This window comes from Crassostrea angulata, chromosome 8 (assembly GCF_025612915.1).
Source record: "Crassostrea angulata isolate pt1a10 chromosome 8, ASM2561291v2, whole genome shotgun sequence".
NCBI lineage: Eukaryota > Metazoa > Mollusca > Bivalvia > Ostreida > Ostreidae > Magallana > Magallana angulata.
Genome location: NC_069118.1, coordinates 59,522,054 through 59,541,521, shown reverse-complemented (window position 1 = coordinate 59,541,521; position 19,468 = coordinate 59,522,054). Strand labels below are relative to the sequence as shown.

At 35.6% G+C, this 19,468-nt stretch overlaps 2 pseudogenes; both read right to left on the bottom strand.

Annotated features, from left to right (window-relative positions):
• Positions 1-7,050: 7,050 nt before the first annotated feature.
• Positions 7,051-12,265, bottom strand: LOC128160047 (uncharacterized; annotated as a pseudogene).
• The window catches only part of LOC128160051 (uncharacterized), a 39,571-nt pseudogene continuing 27,845 nt past the window's right edge, over positions 7,743-19,468 (bottom strand).

Sequence of the window (19,468 nt, the reverse complement as noted above, 5' to 3'; positions counted from 1 at the left end):
CCAAATTTGTGTAAGATTTGAAATTGTAAAATTTATGTAATTTTGATGGGCATGTTGATTCGGAGGCGGAAATTGTCCGCTCCCAAATTTGTGTACGATTTGAAATTGTAATTATGTAATTTTGTTGGGAGTGCTGATTCGGGGGTGGTAAATGTCTGCTCCAAAGTTTGTGTAACATTTGAAATTGTGATTATATGTAATTTTGTTGGGAGTGTTGATTCGGAGGCGGAAATTGTCCGCTCCAAAATTTGTGTAACATTTGAAATTGTAATTATGTGTATTTTGATAGGAGTGTTGATTCGGGGGTGGTAATTGTCTGCTCCAAAGTTTGTGTAACATTTGAAATTGTGATTATATGTAATTTTGTTGGGAGTGTTGATTCGGGGGTGGTAATTGTCCGCTCCAAAATTTGTGTAACATTTGAAATTGTAATTATGTGTATTTTGATAGTAGTGTTGATTCGGGGGCGGAAATTTTCCGCTCAAAAATCTGTGTTACATTTGAAATTGTGATTATATGTAATTTTGTTGGGAGTGTTGATTCGGGGGTGGTAATTGTCCGCTCCAAAATTTGTGTAACGTTTGAAATTGTAATTATGTTTATTTTGATGGGAGTTTTCATTAGGGGGCGGTAATTGTCCGCTCCAAAATCTGTTTTACATTTGAAATTGATTTTATGTAATTTTGATGGGAGTGTTCATTCGGGGGCGGTAATTGTCCGCTCCTAAATCTGTGTAACATTTGAAATTGTGATTATATGTAATTTTGTTGGGAGTGTTGATTCAGGGGTTGTAATTGTCCGCTCCAAAATTTATGTAACGTTTGAAATTGTAATTATGTGTTTTTTGATGGGAGTGTTCATTCGGGGGCGGAAATTGTCCGCTCAAAAAATTTGTGAAACGTTTGAAATTGTAATTATGTGTATTTTGATGGGAGTGTTCATTTGGGGGCGGAAATTGTCAGCTCAAAAAATTTGTGTAACGTTTGAAACTGTAATTATGTGTATTTTGATGGAAGTGTTCATTCGGGGGCGGTAGTTGTCCGCTCCAAAATCTGTGTTACATTTGAAATTGTGATTATATGTAATTTTGTTGGGAGTGTTGATTCGGGGGTGGTAATTGTCCGCTCCAAAATTTGTGTAACGTTTGAAATTGTAATTATGTGAATTTTGTTTGGAGTGTTGTTTCGGGGGCAGAAATTGTCCGCTCAAAAAATTTGTGTAACGTTTGAAATTGTAATTATGTGTATTTTGATGGGAGTGTTCATTCGGGGGCGGCAATTGTCCGCTCCAAAATCTGTTTTACATTTGAAATTGTGATTATGTAATTTTGATGGGAGTGTTCATTCGGGGGCGGTAATTGTCCGCTCCAAAATCTGTGTTTCATTTGAAATTGTGATTATATGTAATTTTGTTGGGAGTGTTCATTCGGGGGCGGCAATTGTCCGCTCCAAAATCTGTTTTACATTTGAAATTGTAATCATGTGTATTTTGATGGGAGTTTTCATTCGGGGGCGGTGATTGTCCGCTCCAAAATCTGTGTTGCATTTGAAATTTTGATTATGTAATTTTGTTGGGAGTGACTTTTCTGTGAAATTTTCGTTAAGGTCTAGCATTGTTATAGTGAGAAATTTGTGAGAATAAATGTTTGATAAACAAATACGTTGGTTTTGATATTTTTATCTACGCTAGAATAGTGGGTTTTGATATTTTTATCTACGTTAGAATAGTTTTCAAGTAAAAATGGCGCGATATTGAAAAACAGACCAGAGGAAATTCAGACTACCATATTTTTTTTTCTGATTCATTGACATATGAGTGTCTCATTTTCCAGTGAAAGCAGAACATTTGAACATTTAATTTCAGTTAAAAAATAAGACTTTGAATTATATCAAAATATATTATTTGACCATTTTGCATTTAAGGTCAACACAAAAAGCAACAAATTAGCACCATACAGAGGAAATTGGGTTGCAGTTTGTAAAATACTGAGGAGGTGTTGACAATTTTTTTGGGGGAAAAAATCATTCTTCTTTTAGTGTGTTAGGAATAGCGTATAAGAAAAATGAATTCAAATAATTGCAAACACTGTAGCATTACCGAATGGCTTAAAATTAAATTCACCCTTTGTACTTTGCATATTGTACATAACGTAATGCTGATTTCGGTCTTTTATATGTTTCAGAGTTGAAACAATAATTATGAGATACATACATGTAGCAAATCATAAATTAAATATTTTTTTGTTTATACCTATTGGAATTATTTTGTTCCTACCTGGTATCTTGTTATAAGGTGCAAATAGTTTAAAAATTTGTACTTTAACAGAGGAATTTCAAGTTAAACAGAGGAAATTTGGGATTTAAATGAATATTTTTGTACTTTTTTGGTGAATTTTTTAAAGTACTAGCATTGTAATAAAGATATTATTATTTGACTGAGTGTTTATTGAACAAAAAGTTGGTATTGATTATTTTATCTACATTAGAATAGTGTTTAAGTGAAAATGGCGCGAAATTTTAAAAACAGACCAGAGAAAATTCAGACTGCAATATCTTTTTATCTAAGTCATTGACATATGAGTTTCTCCTTTTCCAGTGAAAGCATAAAAACTCGAACAAAGTTTTCAAAACACTGTGTGATTTGTAGACAAACAAGTGTATGTCACCGAGGCAAGTTTACAGGTAGACTGACCATGAGGATAAGCAACGTCTTTGAGCACCTCGTATGGCTTAAACGGACGCAATACTTGCAAAATTACCGATATCATTACTGATGATGGTCCATTAGACATTAAACAAAAGCAAATTTAGTAGGCATTTCATCGGGAACAGTATTTACAATTGTTAAGGAACAACTTGGACTCAAAAAGGTAGGTACAAGATGGGAACATCATCTATTTAACAGAAAAACAAAAACAATTGCGGGTTGAGATATGTAGAAAATTATCTAAAATATACAAAAATTGCAATAGACGACGTTTATCGATTTTGATTTTAAAAAGATTATAAATAACGATTAAATTCATAGCTAAATTCTCTAATTTTTTACCTTCCTCGTCAGTCGTTTGTGCAAACCTCGATGCTATTGTAGGATCATAATATTACGTCACGGGCAAAGGGGGGTCACTCTAAATATTTTGGGGCTTAAAAATTAAAGGTATGGTTGAACGTTTGTGTAAAAAATCATCTCAAATAACGTTACGTCCGCCATGTTGCCGTTTAAATTTTGACGCTTGCCCTGTTAAGACATTTATGAGGCAACCACGTGACGCGATTCATCCAATGACGTCGAGACATTCTAGTCCGAGGCAAAACAAATTAGACTTGTGCATCTGAGAAATCGTTTCCAGACAGCAAGTTTGACTGCCTGCAGCATTCCAGGGCTTCGACCAATTATAGTCCAAGAACTGTAGGTAAACATCAGACCAAGACGTCCAGCGGTGCGCCTAGTACTGCTTCAACGTCATCGTATCGCCAGACTAGCGTGGTGCACACGACATATGCGAATCAGAATACAGAAATGGACCAATAGTCTGTTCACTGATGAATCCAGATTTCATTTGGATAGCGGTGACGGCCGTTGTAGGGTGTATCGTCGCGTTTGGGAGCGTTACCAGGACGCTTGTGTTATGCAACGTCGACAATTTGGTGGAGGTAGCGTTATGGTGTGGGGTGGAATATCAGCACGTGATTGTCAATGGAAAATGTTACCGGCGTACGCTATCGAGATGAAATTATTCAGCGTGAAATTATTCATGTGATACCCTTCATACAGAGACATCAAAATCGCATCACTCTGCAGCAAGACAACACAAGGCCAGACGCTGCACGGGTAGTCAGGGACTTGTTTGTTCAACAGAATGTCGATGTCTTTCCTTGGCCAGCTGCTTCCCCCGATTTGTCACCGATCGAGCACGTCTGGGGTGAAATAGAAAGACGTTTACGCTGTTTACCAAATCAGCCAGTGACATCGGCTGATTTAGGCAAGGCTTTAACCAACATCTGGAACAACATCCCTTAAGCATTTCTGAACACTTTAGTGGCATCGATCAATGAGGCGTCGCTGTCAAGCATGTGTGAACGCAAATGATGCCCACACGCGTTTTTAATCTTGTTAATTCAATTTCAAATAACAGTGACTTTCGAGTGTGCCGAAATTGACGTTATTCGACAATGACATTAATGTGTTCTAAGATATTGTTACGAAAACATGTGTTGACAGTATTAAAAAAAAATAAAATTTGTTCATTGTAATTTGTTAATGTTTTTTTCATATATTAAATAATACACAGTTTCTTTTTTCCGATAGTATATTTACGGGTGCAGCATATGATTAAATATTTGTATATTACCAGTGTTTTTGTCTGTGATAAAAACTACGAAAGATAGTCAGAATCAAGCTCTGTACCTACAGCTGTTGTCTTTTTACACATCCATTGTAATATTAACTGCATGTTTAAGTCTGACTATGTATTGCCAGATTGTTTTAATATTTTATAACCAGCCCTCTGAGTATAACACAATTTGAGTTGTTACAAAATCTTAGACTGGCCTAAGCATCTAGATCATAAAATCACTATCTGTATCTAAAGCTACCTTTGCGATTCATTTATATAGTTAAATCAACTATGCAAGTTTGAAATAGTACTATTTAAGGAACAAGGAATCATTCTTTGAGTATTATGAGGTGATAACTTCAGTCGGGGCGTGGTGAAATCCAAAAAAGTTCGATGGATTTATGACAGATTAGACCACGCTCCGATCAACATTATCACCTCATAATATTCAAAGAATGATTCCTTATTGCTTATACTTTTATCATCTCCAATTTGTAAACTTCAAAACAACATTATTTTAAAAGCACATTTTTTTAATGTTGCACATGCTATGTATTACTACGCGGCGCAGCCAATACCGTTTTTCGGTTATGCTATAACACACGCCCATTTTGTTTCACTCAGGTTTAATGAATTTTTTGGGTTTTAGAGTTCAAAATAGATTTGTAATGTCTTTAGAGACAAAGACAGTTGAAAATGTAAATACTAGTATCTACATAAACATGTGGCCTGTTCCAAAAACTAAACCCCCTCCAGCATCTGGAACATATGGCTCAGATTCAGCATCCAAGCATGTCAAGTGCATTCGTATCATAAAGACGCACCATCCACCCAAGTTTTGGTGAAGTTAGGAACCGTTATAACTAAGATTTAATCATCGGAGGGCACCTGATCCAAAATCATTAATCTCAATTCAGCATTCAAGCCTGTCAGATGCATCAGTATCATAAGACGTGCCATTCATGCAAGTGTGATGAAGTGAGGACCAGTAGTAACTTAGAACTGCTATCAAAAGGCATCTGCTTTAAAAACTTTAACATGTTTCAAAAACATTAACCTCCTCCGTCATCTGCAATTCATGATTCAGATTCAGCATCCTAGTCTTTCAAGTCCATTAGGAGGTCTAGATGCACAATCCATGCAAGTATGGTGAAGATAGAACAAGTAATAACTTAGATACAGGAGATGCACCAAAAACTTTTAACAGGTCCGTACGCCGACGCCGAGGGTTTAGCCTAAGCTTCGCCCGACTCCGTTGTGATGAGCTAAAAAGTCCAAATTATCTATTCTGAAACGCACCCTCTATCCCTTTAGGTTTCAATAAACAACCAAAATTGGAGAGTTTACGGGGATTTTGCATTGTAAACAAAATTAAGTACTCCGGATGATAATGTTAATAAATGTGCGAGGTGTTCCGAGTACTTCCGAATGGAGAAAAATGTTAACATATCCAATTTTGAATCTCTGTACGATGTTTGTTTTTTGTTCATGTGAAATTCTCCTCCCATAAACAGATGATGAATTAAAGAGGTAATCTTAGATTTTTTTTCCCGTTGATCAATTTGAATTGTACTTCATTGACAGGCATGTTTTAAATTAATTAATCAAAAATCATCATAATATGACGGAAGCAATAACTTCGAATAGACTATTGTACAAATTTTAGAAAATGATTTTTTTTCTTATTATAATAAAGGGCGAACAACTCCTTAAAAAGTTTCAAGTGCAAACAATTCACTCTTCTGAATTCTCTCCTGAATTAGATCTAAACTACTTTCATATTTAAATATACTTTTGTTGTAGTGCATATCCATCAGAATCGTTTTGTTCACTTCAATAATACATGAACTACCTCTATATAAACCTTGACTTTATCTTAAGATTATACGATGGTAACTAACTATATTTAGGGAGGTATTGGACATCTGTCAATGTTAGCTAGTGTGAAAAAAGTACATTATTATCAACATACTTTCACCCATTCAGAATTTTCAAATAATTTTACAATATTTAACAAAAAAATATGTTCTAAACATTATTAATTGTTTTTTTAGATAAATAGTACGTCACAACATGATACCAACTTAAAACTAAGATATACAAGTTATTCCCCTTTGACTGACATATTTAGCTAATATAAATGATTTCCTGTGCACCTCTCAAAAATGAAAAATAAAACTTCGTCACACACAGCAAAACTTTCAAGGGACAGCTTTAACCTTTCACCAAACTGCATCCGGCCTTATAAAAAAATTTCAAAGGATATCAATACAGGGAAAAAGTGTATAAATACTGATACATGTACCATACCGATTACAATCTACAGAAGTTTTACCTAGATAAAGCTAATAAAAATTACAATCACTGATTACTGATACACAGAACACAGAGTCCATTGGTGAAACTTTATATTACCATAACATATGTAATAAAATAGTAATAAATAAATAATTTTTGTAGCACTCTATATAATAACATTATCACTCTAGCGAACTTTATACAAAATGGACATGACATAAAACATAGAACATGTATAGGTCACTTAAAAAAGAATAGTATTTGACATTATTTTACAACTAATAAAACTGAGGATAATTAAAATTCAAACCAAAAAAATCACAAGATAGATAATTCTCAAAAGTTAATCAAATGCTAATTAGAAAAATTGTATTTAATTGTCTTTTAAAATTTTTGAACGAATTTCGCGCGAGGAATACACATCGGAAGACTGTCACAAGTAGGAATGATCACCATAGACAAATTGTCCTTTAAGTGCACACCCTCGATAAATTAAGTAGCAAGCTTCCGTCGGATCGTAGGGTTCGGTTTATTTTACGGATAGTAATCAGTTCTTGTCCTGGACCTGATCCACGCACTGCTAGGTAGGCGTACACAAGGGTTTTGTATGTAGGAAGGAATTTTAGTGGAAGCCAGTGCAAGTCACTAGAATAGAAGTGATATGACCCTTTTTCCTTTTCTCTGTAACAAGTCAAGCTGCAGTTACTCCACCACAAAGCATGGAGATAAAGTTTGCTCACCTGCATAAATCAGAAATAACAATTAATGAGTCTGTAAATGATTATTATTTATCAATTGAATATTATTATATGATGGCATATCTAAGAGGGTTAAAATTAATTCTCAAACCTATAATGTTCAATTTTGCTAAAATATCAACTTTATTTGAATATCTGATGGATGTTTTTTCTCCATATAGCAACAGACAGTCATGTTTGGATGATCTCCAAGTGTGAAATAAACAGGAGTCAGTATTACAGTCCTTGTGAATTATACACAGCTCAATTTCAGCTGCAGATGTTGAACAAAGTGGCAAACAACATGTGTGGTTTTAAGAGCAGACTAGATTTGTACGAAAACATTTACAACCTGTCAATATCCAAGCTATCTCCATTTTACGGCTGGTGTTGAGCTGGAAAAGACATCCTCATCTCTTGAGTGTGTATCCTCATCTCTTGAGTGTGTATCCTCATCTCTTGAGTGTGTGTCCGCATCTCTTGAGTGTGTATCCTCATCAGTTGAGTGTGTGTCCTCATCTACAACAATCATCAAATAGCTGTTCATTAATAGATATTATACAGTACATGTAAATGTACATGTATTGATAAAGTTAAATTCCCCAAAAAAGTTTAGAACAACTTCATTTTCACATTCTTTAATGTTCTAGCTAGTCAATAGAATTAATTAAAATGAGTTGTAACAAAACACATAATTAAAAATAAATGTGTCACTATGTCTTATTACCTAATTAAAATCACCTCTAATAAACTAAATCAACTACATGTAAATACATTGCGATGGTACTGTACAATAACATCCAATTATTGAATTAATATATCCACTTTCTACAAATTGTATATGAAGAAATAATTTGCAATGATTGGAAGATGCCATTTACTCTGTAACAAAAATCTGTTTATATTGACAAACAATCACACAGACAAACATGTCTTACATGTATCTTATTGACTGTTAATTAACACGGATTGTGTGTCTTAGTTATCTATATCTAATTAATGTGAATAATAATGACTTAGACTTACCTATCAGGGCGTCCTGTCTGGTGATATACCTGTATATAATCACCGTCTTGTCCAACCATGATCCGACCCAGAGACGGTGAGTGTTGACATCAAAACTCAGGCTCCATGGTACACCCATCTCTTGTGATTTTGTCAGTAGATGTGACAGGAACTGACCGTCCTTATTTAACATCTGTACTGTGCTGGTCTATTCATCACACACCAGGATGTGTGACAGCGCGTCAGTACAGATTCCACGTGGCCCTAGTCCTGATCCTGATGGATGTCCTGTGTAGGAGAAACGATGTCTTCCTCCACGCTCTGTCACCACTACAGCACCAGACTCATAGTCATAGTCAGACACCACGACATCACAATTGTTGTTCTCTGTTGTACAGATAGGTTCTCTATACAGTCCCAGTCCTGTGTTGTCGTGCTGTATGGTTTGTGTGAGCTTTCCGCTTTGGTTGTACCGGGTTACTTTGCCTGTCCCTGTCCTATAGTTCCACATCCCGACCAGTAGATCCCCGGTGTACGGGGACCAATACACACACCGTGGTCTCCATTTAGAGAATTTTTTTTTTCATTAACAATGCCTTGGTTGTTTCCATATCCTTTGACAGTTTCTTAATGTTATATTTCCTATCTATATAAATCAGTTCACTCTCACTGTTCACTGTGTGTAATCCATTACCAAATGTATCACCACTCCATGAATCCTCCACACGATGTAGAGGGACACCTGTTGTGTCTGTCAAGATGATATTGTTTCTATCATCACTGACCCAGACCCAGTCTGATGTCACGCAGGAAATGTGATAACAACGACCAACACCTGTCACTGTGAGAGAGGGAAGTAACCCGGGGGGAGACATCAGTTTCAGCAGACACTGGTTTTTCTTGCTGTGGTTTTTCTGTCCCTGTGGTTGGGACTTCGTCTATTGACTCCATTACTTCAGCAGTGGCTGCAATGAAATGTGCAAACATCAGACATAAACAGTTTAAATGTAGCTTATATCAATTAATTACAATGTAATGCAATTGTATTTAATTAATTGATTAATTTAAATCATACACAGATGTATCTATAAATAAATAATTATAATAGCATATTCCTGTGTGTGTTATTTGCATTTAACTAGCTATCAACAGTTAAAAACTTTTACATGAAGTTAATCAATTAATATAAATAATCTGCTACTGACAGCGTGTTAAGTCTGTTCTAGTGTGTCTCAAACAAATCAATCAATACAAGACATGATACGTATACGTTCTACATGATTGTAAACAATAATCACTCAGACTTACCTGTCAGAGCGTCCTGTCTGGTGATATACCTGTATATAATCACCGTCTTGTTGTACGGTGATCCGACCCAGAGACGATGAGTGTTGACATCATAACTCAGGCTGTGTGGTGAAAATATCCCTGATGGTCTTATCAGTAGATGTGACAGGAACTGACCGTCCCTGTCTAACATATGTACTGTGTCGGTTCTATCATCACTCACCAGGATGTGTGACAGCACGTCAGTACAGATTCCACATGGCTGTAGTCCTGATCCTGATAGATGTCCTGTGTAGGAGAAACGATGTCTTCCTCCACGCTCTGTCACCACTACAGCATCAGACCAGTAGTCAGACACCACGACATCCCCATTGTTGTTATCTGTTATATAGTTAGGTTCACTATACAGTCCCAGTCCTGTGTTGTCGTTCTGTATGGTCTGTGTCATTTGTCCGTTCTGGTTGTACCGGGTTACTTTGCCTGTCCATGTATCATTGTTATGCATCCCGACCAGTAGATCCCCAGTGGACGGGGACCAGTACACACACCGTGGTAACCATGTAAAGTATGTTGTCTCTATAAATGTGGTTGTTGTTTTCATATCCTTTGACAGTTTGTTGATGTTATTTTCCTATCTATATATATCAGTTCACTCTCACTGTTCACTGTGTGTAATCCTCCATCACCACTCAATGAATCCTCCAAACGATGTAGAGGGACACCTGTTGTGTCTGTCAAGATGAGAATGTTTCTATCATCACTGACCCAGACCCGGTCTGGTGTCACACAGGAAATGTGTAAACAACGACGAACACCTGTCACTGTGAGAGATTGATGGAACTCAGCACCAGACGTCAGTTTCAGCAGACACTGGTTTCCTACGCGTCGGTTTCCTCTCTCTGTGATTTGGATTGCACTCAGTGAATCCATCACATCCTCCTTGTTGAGTGACTCAGTCATGGAGAGCTGGCTGGTGTGGAGTGTATTCAGGTTGCACAACACTATTAATTTTTACTATATATTCTTACCAAAATTACGCAACTTAAGATACGGGTAGCAAGTTTAAAACAAACTTCTGGGTAATTTCCTCTTTACAACTTTTAAAACAATTGTTCCTAGCCAATTTAGTAGCAGAAAACACACAGCCATCCACAAAGGCACGAGAGTTTGTTTACATCAAAGTTACACATGTGCTTGAAAATCATGTCCGAGCCCTTTCACACCCCTGCCTAAACAACTGGCATCAAAAATTCAAGTGACCTCGTATTTTTACAAAGGTGGGAAAATCAGGCATTTTACATGTTGTTTTTTATCTCATAAAAAATTACAGTCCCTGTCGCTGGCGGAAAACTCCTAAAAGCGAAGGGGAATACGGGAATTTTTTTCACTCAGCCATGTTTTGACGTGAACCTTCGAAAAAATAGTGTTGTGATACCTGCAAGTAATCTATTATTTTACACTCGCAAAAATAAAATCTGAAAACACAAAAACATTTATTGTGGAACACATGTGGAAAGTTTTACTGAATTCTGTAGCTATATCAAAAAGTTATGAGCGATTATTAAAACCATGTTGCTCGCGGTGGCCTATGATTTATGAAAATATGTTAAAAGTTATACTGTATGTAATTTCACGGCGTGTTAATTTTGAATGATTTTCTTGGTTCTAATTTGTGCAAATATGCATGTCTATTCAAAAGACAATGCAAACTTGTTTATATCATGACGACCCGAGAATATATTTTACATGTTGTTTTTTATCTCATAAAAAATTACTGTCCCTGTCGCTGGCGGAAAACTCCTAAAAGCGAAGGGGAATTCGGGAATTATTTTCACTCAGCCATGTTTTGACGTGAACCTTCGAAAAAATAGTGTTGTGATACCTGCAAGATGTATCTGGGGGAGGGCTGTCTTTATAGAGGAGAGGAATTGTAGCGCACTGAATGTTGACTGTTCATACATGTGTGCATATCTCTGTAGGCTGACAATATGTCTGTTTGTTTCCATCTTCTGTTTTAAACATCTGTGTTTGAAATCAAAGTCACAAAACACATTGTTCAAAACATCATATAGCACATAGTCAATGAGATCCCTCAGTGTCTGGGCCTTTGTTAACATCTCTGATTGATAGCGGGAAAATTCTTTGCGACAGGTTTTGATATAATTTGTGATTCCTGGCAGGAGAACAGGTCTGTAAAAGAGAGCCTCACTTCTGATGGTGTGAATGGTTCCTCTGTGTTGTTGTTGCTTTGTTTTATAAGCTCCTCGTAGGCTAAGAATCTTGTGCTTACTTTGTCGAAAGAGAGAAACAGGAAATCTGTGAGATTAATGTCCAAAGCAAGAATCACACACAGGAACTTGACACGGTTCATAGTACTTTCTATAAACATTACTAAGATGTCTCACACAAAATTCTTTTTTTGAGATATAGTTGAATTTATCACGGTATGTTGCGGCATTGTGGTCTATTGATTTGAGGTTTTTCACATGGTTTTCTTTACACTTTTGACACAGATCACATGGACACGATACACAATAGTACTCACGTCCCCCGGACAATTACAGCACTGATGTACTCTAAATGTTGTACTTGTTGGTTACATGGTCTGGAAAGTTTAGGTGTTTAATCCTTACCTGCAAGTTCAATGAAAACAGAAAGTGTTGTCAATCGGTGTCATTCATGTCAACTTCTTTCTTTCAAAACTGTTTTATAGATATTATATCAAATCTTTAGAAATTTTTAATTAAAACAAATGTAACTTTAAGGTAAAAGTTTATTTCTCTTCATAAATATACGATGGTTCATCTTTGTGGTACATATCATAGAAGACCCAAACAGTTGGAAAATGAAAATTATCCCCCAAAAATGACTGTGTAGGGGAGAGAAAGAGAAAAAAAAGAGAGAGTGAGTTTCTCTAATAAAACAGTATAATTTCTGATCAAGTATGATCATCAACTAGAGTTTAACCCCAGAAGTATGCTATGTTCATGTACATTGTATTTTCTATCTCTCTCACACTTTTTCGCAAAACGTGTACCTATGTGTATATGTGTCTTTCTATTTCTCATACTTGCTATACTTAACTTTTATTCTCTCTTTCAGTCATGTGATTTATTTTTTCTTCTCTCTCTCTCTCTCTCTCTCTCTCTCTGACTTTATCTGATAAATATATACTTGTGCTCTCACTTTCTATCTCCATGTCTTTCTGTCTTTTTCTACTAGCATGTACTTCTCTCTCTCTCTCTCTCTCTCTCTCTCTCAAACTCACTGCTAAACATGTTCTTTCTCTCTCTTACTCTGTGCAACATGTACATGTACTCTTCCCCCACTTTCTCTGTCTGTCTGTCAGTCTGTCTCTGTCTGTCTTTCTCTCCCTCTCTCTCTCTCTCTCTCTCTCTCTCTCTCTCTCTCTCTCTCTCTCTCTCTCTCTGACTTCCTCTGCTAAACATGTATTCTTTTCCTTTTTTCTCTGATTTCCTTTCCAAAACAGGTACTCTTGCTCTTTTTTTCTCTTTCTATCTACCTTTCGCTGCTTAAGCTTTAACTTCCTGTCAATCATACAGTATGTACATTGTAAATTTATCATACTTATGTACTTTTGCACACTGTCTTTCCTCTCTTTCTCTCTCTGTAATTTTGCTCTCTTTCTCTCTCCCTTGCTTATACTTTCTTTATTAAATATGAATATTTTCCCTGTCTTCTTTTCTTAACATGTACATGTAGACTTCCTCTCTACACCTCTCCCTTTTTTTCTCTGTATGTGTATCTCGCTTTCTCTTTTTCCTCTTTCAAACAAACTTTTACTCACTCTTTCTTTCTCTGATCAATACGTACTTATGCTCAATCTATTGAACTTTCTATGTCAAACATCGCGGGTAGGTTAAGGCAACTCCGAGTTTAATGACCGTAAAAATTATGATCAATTTAAAAAATGTTTATTTTTATGAAAACAGCGCGGGATAATAATACCAAGTGAAAAAGTTCACCAAGATATTATATTTCTACTTTGGAATCGACTCAATCTTTGAAGCTGCCGTGCCATGGTATCACGTGACAGTTAAAAATAGATCACTTTTTTACCTTAACAAAAAATCAAAAAGTGTAACACTACCCCGAAGTTCATTTGTATGTTTGCTACAATAATTCGATTGGCAATTAGTTCATGTTTATTAGTATTACTGCTAGAATCCTATTGTACATCGCATAAAATAAATATTGTAACTATTTATCGGAAACCCTCTCAACTTCTAAAATTTCATTGAAAATACTACGTATTTTTCGTTTAAAACAACAAAGCACACGATTCTAGCAGCACTTTTCAGGTAGTTTAGGTCATATACCGTTGCTATTCACCAAAATCATCTTTCCTAATATCCGGGGTAGTGTTACACTTTTGCCATTTGTTGTACACACTTACAGGGGAAAGGCTGGTCAAGCCATATAAATGTCGATCTGCTTACCTTATAACACTCGCTGATTAAACAAAATATCCATGCCTGTATTATCCTGATTATATTCTAACTGCCACTCATCTAAATCTTAGGTATCTGTATTAAATAAGTCTTATTTCGGCATTGTTTACACTGCATTCCGATAATTTGTCTCCCGACATGATCTTCTCTTTTAAACATGCTTGTGACGTCATAAATGTTAATTATACGTGATAGAGAGAAGTTGAAGATATATTCAGTTAGAAGAGTTTCTAGTGATATTTTATGTCTGTAGTTTTTATAATTTAAACCAGAGATAAAGTTAAAATCGACATGTTTCTGAGTAAAATATGACATCATGCTGCTTATTGTGACGTCATATCGATCAGAGGAATTTGATCGCTGTTAGTTGCCTTATCATACCCGCGATGTACGAGGGTTGTCCAAAACGTTCGCGGACAATCGCGCTTTCGTCATTCTAAATGGGTTTATATATACATATTGTATATCAAAATCTTTGTCATAAAATTTTAAATCAAACTAAAGTGGTTTTGAATGTTTTCAATAAAAACAATAGTTGTTTGTAAAACACTTATGCCCCCCTCCCTTGGAAACATCAACATAGAAAATGAACGTAAATTGCAAATATTTGGAATTTTTCTAAGTCTAAGGGCCATAACTCTGTCAAAAATTGCTCGACCTACCCAATATCGTACTTGACCTAGATATTATCTTGATAAAGCTGTATACTAAATTTCATTTCAATATGTTCATCCTCTGCAAAGAAAATGAGCAGAAACTGCAAATAACTGGAATATGTCTACGTCTAAGGGCCATAACTCTGTCGAAATTGCTCGATCGTACCCAATATCAAACTTGACCTAGATATTATCCTGATAAACCTGTATACCAAATTCCATTTCAATATGTTCATCCTCTGCGAATTAATGAGTGGATACTTCAAATAACTGGAATTTTTTTGCGTCCAAGGACCATAACTGTCGAAAATTGCTCGACTGCACCCAATATCGAACCTAGATGTTATCCTGATAAATCTGTAAGAAATCTGTAAGAAAATGAGCGGAAACTGCAAATAACTGGAATTTTTCTAAGTCCAAGGGCCATAACTCCGTCAAAATTGCTCGACCGTACCCAATATCGAACGCGACCTATATATAATCCTGATAAACCTGTATACCAAATTTCATCTCAATATGTTCATCCCCTGCGAAGAAAATGAACGGAAACTGTTGGTGGACCGACCGACAGACTGACGGACCAACAGACCGACAGACAGCAGCAAAGCAATATGTCCTCCCTTCTTCGAAGGGGGGCATAATAAACTAAATTTCTAATGTATCAAAGGGTCGCGGAAAGTAGGCACAGTCCAGCGTAAAAATTGTCCAAAGTTTGTAATTGAGTTTTTAACTATGAATAGTTATAGTTTTTATAAAATATTTCCAAACTTCATAATCTTCTATTGTGATGTAGTCTGTATGGTGTACGTCATTTACATACGTAATTTGAAGCTATTTTCAAACTAGCAGAGGACTTTTAAAAGATATTGCGGCAATAACATGTCTTTAAAAACGCCTGAAAAAGCGACTACAACTGACCGCACGGAACAGCGCGCCATTATAAAATTGTATCAACTGAGGCAAATCATCGAAAGAAACAAAATAAATGGTGGAGGAAACAGGAAAAACATCGACATAGTTCGAATTTACTTATTCAAAAGTGGGACAAGCGATATTGTGATGGAGTATGCTATTTTACCATCTGACCGATCGGTGAAAGTGGCATATTACTCTCAGATAAACCCAGGACTACAACGTTATAGAAACGTCATTATAACTCGTCGTCAGACTGGGCCATGCGGTCGGTATAGGCAATGAATATATAAAGACAACTTCAATACAAAAACGTACATTGCTCTTATTTATATACATATACATTATTTTACACTATATTAAGATATTATAATACTTTCTTGAAAATGTCGCCATGATTTTGAAAAAAAATTACATGTGTCCACGAACGTTTTCGACAACCCTCATACTCTCTTTCTCTCTCTCTCTCTCTCTCTCTCTCTCTCTCTCTCTCTCTCTCTGACATTCTCTCCTCAACAAGTACAGACTTTTCTCCGACAATGATCTCTCTCTCTCTCTCTCTCTCTCTCTCTCTCTCTCTCTCTCTCTCTCTCTCTCTCTCTCTCTCTCTCTCTCTCTCTCAGATTTTCTGTCCTTAACATGTACTCTCTATTTCTCTGTAAGACCTTCTCTCCTGAACATGCAGCTTACTAGTACTATACCTCTCTGTTTCTCTCAAATTTTCTCTCAATAGTATGTACTATCTTTCTCTGACTTTCTCTCCTTAACATTAATGTACTCTCTCTCTCTCTCTCTCTCTCTCTCTCTCTCTCTCTCTCTCTCTCTCTTGCTCTCTGTTTTACATGTAATATGTATTTTTCCTTTATCCCTCTGCTTTCTATCTGTCATTCTTTCTCTCTTTCAGACTTTCTCTAAACTAGAACTTGATTTTGATTTAAGAGAAGATGTCTGACAACGACTTTGCCTTTTGGTTGATCCTGGTTTTTAAAATAAATTGGCCCATAACTACTGCATTTGTAAGTTATAGTATTAAAATATACGACGCAGTTGTGTCTCAGCTCCAGGTAGAGAACAGACTATAATTGTTATCAAACCACAATTCACATCTAGTTATCAAATATGGGCGAAACAGGAACACAACAAGTTTTATATGAGGTCGTTTGACTACTGGCTTATGGCCCATGCTTTGCTATTCTACATAACCTGGCTGATTATTTGACTGTCCCCCATGGCAAATAATTTGACAGTATTCCACATAACCACATGGATTTGCTCCCTTGTTTGAAAAAACAATCCCTAAATTGGAATGAGGGCGGTTCTTATTTTGTTAATCTCTTTGTAAGAAATTGCTATGCTCTCAAGCAACAGTTCTTACCATATGATTAACACAATGACTACTGCCTCATACCCATTTAAGAGCTGTATTCTATAATGTCTAAGAATGACACACAACAACGAACGTATGATAGCAATAGGTCACCCAAGTAACCAAGAAAGGAACAGATTAGCTGCCTTATGAACAGTTTATAATATTCATGAATACTATACCGTATACAATTCCTCTTTTCTTTCTCTTTTCTACTGTATCTGTGAAAACCATACTCTATAGACCTAAAACGAGACCACACAATGCTACACAATAGTAAATGTATTAAAAGACAAACAGGAGAACATACATGTTAAAAAACAAATACTGAACAAATGCTGATTACAGAAACAGTTAAGAACTATTTAGCTGTTCAGCTACTTAAATCAATGATGGGTAAAAATCTGAAAAACTTGACGGTCAGACCGGTTGGGATGCCGGCGCCAGATAGCTCAGTTGGTAGATAAGACTAGAAATTCAGAGAGTCTGTTGATTGAATCCCTGTTTGGTATGTCATTATTTAAACCATCCAGTTATATAATCAACCATTGAAAGTTATTGGACACATAAACATGGATTGATAATCAATTCTGTTTAAAGCTGATGATAAGAAAGAAATTATGTAGGATTTCTGGGGAGAGGAATTGACTTGTAAGCAATCATCATCATGTGTTCGTGTCTGTCGGGAAGTGTTTGCATTCAATCATTTCAGGTACATGCATTTATTCAAGGAATTTTATACTAGTATTTGATTAATTTCTTTAGGATATTCTGCATTTTACTTATATTCTGATTGGATAATGGAAAAATTTGATTACTCTGTGCATTGCTATCTATATTAAACATGAGTGTCATGATCTAAGATCAGAGAAAAAATTGTACAAAAAAAGGAAATTGAGTTGTTTCCCTTTTCACTCAGTTTGACCAGAAAGACTTTTTGATCTAACATGGTAGTGTCCAAGACACTTAGCTGAATCAACCTTCACATTTGTTTGTAAACATAAAATCTAGTTATCAATTCATCAATTTATTCTATTATTGAAAGAAAACAAAAAGATAAGCTCATAAAATATGATTAAAAAGACCAACATTACCGCTTTAAGGTAACTCACTACACCTAGACTTATACTTTTTGAGACACGACGTCACAAGATGTTACAGTACCCGGAACGTTATTTTTTACAAGATAAACGATAGGATAGGATTCACGCACGATAGGAAAGGATTAACGCACGATAGAACAGTAAACACACGCACGATATGATAGGATTGATACACGATGGGAAAAGATAAACGATGTTCATGATAAACGTATTACCGCATTAAATGATCTTCACATTTAACCTGACAATGGCAGATTTTGAGAAAAAACTCGTACAAATCAAGATATACATGGCATATTTCTTGTTATCATCAAACGCCCAGTTGTTGTAATCGCTGCATCATTTATATAATGTATCAAAATGACCAGTTAAATTTTCTTAACAAATATTATGAGCTGAAATGATCAACTATATGTATTGTTTACATTGTTTTCAATACCGAACAACCCAGCCAATCGCCGCGAACATTTCAACCCGAGAGCAAATAACACGGAAAATAGCGGACTCAATGAAAATACAACTCTTGCTCTAAATAAATATAAAATTTATCATAAATACATTTATTTATTTATTTATTTATTACACATATACACATTCCGCGTACGATTTGTTGACATTGTTTACATTACCGCGCACCCAAACCGATCGCTGGGAACATTTTAGCCCGAGATCAAATATCACACGGAAAATATAGCGAGTTCAATCAAAATAATACTTTTGTTTTTAGTAAATATTAGTTATATAATAATTACTTCTGTTCCCATAAACAATGATGCATGCAAAACGATTTATGTTACACACAAGTTAATGTTTACACAGGTACAAAGTCTGCGTACGATTTAATATATTCGACATACAGGTAAATATGTTACCTTGTTCCTAAGAACTTCAATAGTTTAAAATCATTTTTCACTTCCACCGCTTACAGATATGATTTACATGTACTACTGGTTAATTTGATCTAAAGAATTAGGGATTTAGTATCAGGATAGAATGCTAGATAGGAAATCACATTTTTTGTTCGATAAATGTCCGTACATGTGTAGCGAGGCACGCATTTTTGTTATAGAGTTACCTCCCTTAGTTATATAGATTTACATCATTAAATGCTTGTTAATTATCTCTAATCATTAGTATATTGTTTGATCTTCTTTACAATAATAATCATTGTATATAAATACTTAGATTTAGAGATAACAGAGGTTTCTGTATAATACAGGCAGTATTATTTATTCAAAGTATGGCATGGATGAAACTAAACACCCATTTATTGTTGAGAGCAGTTTATTTATATAA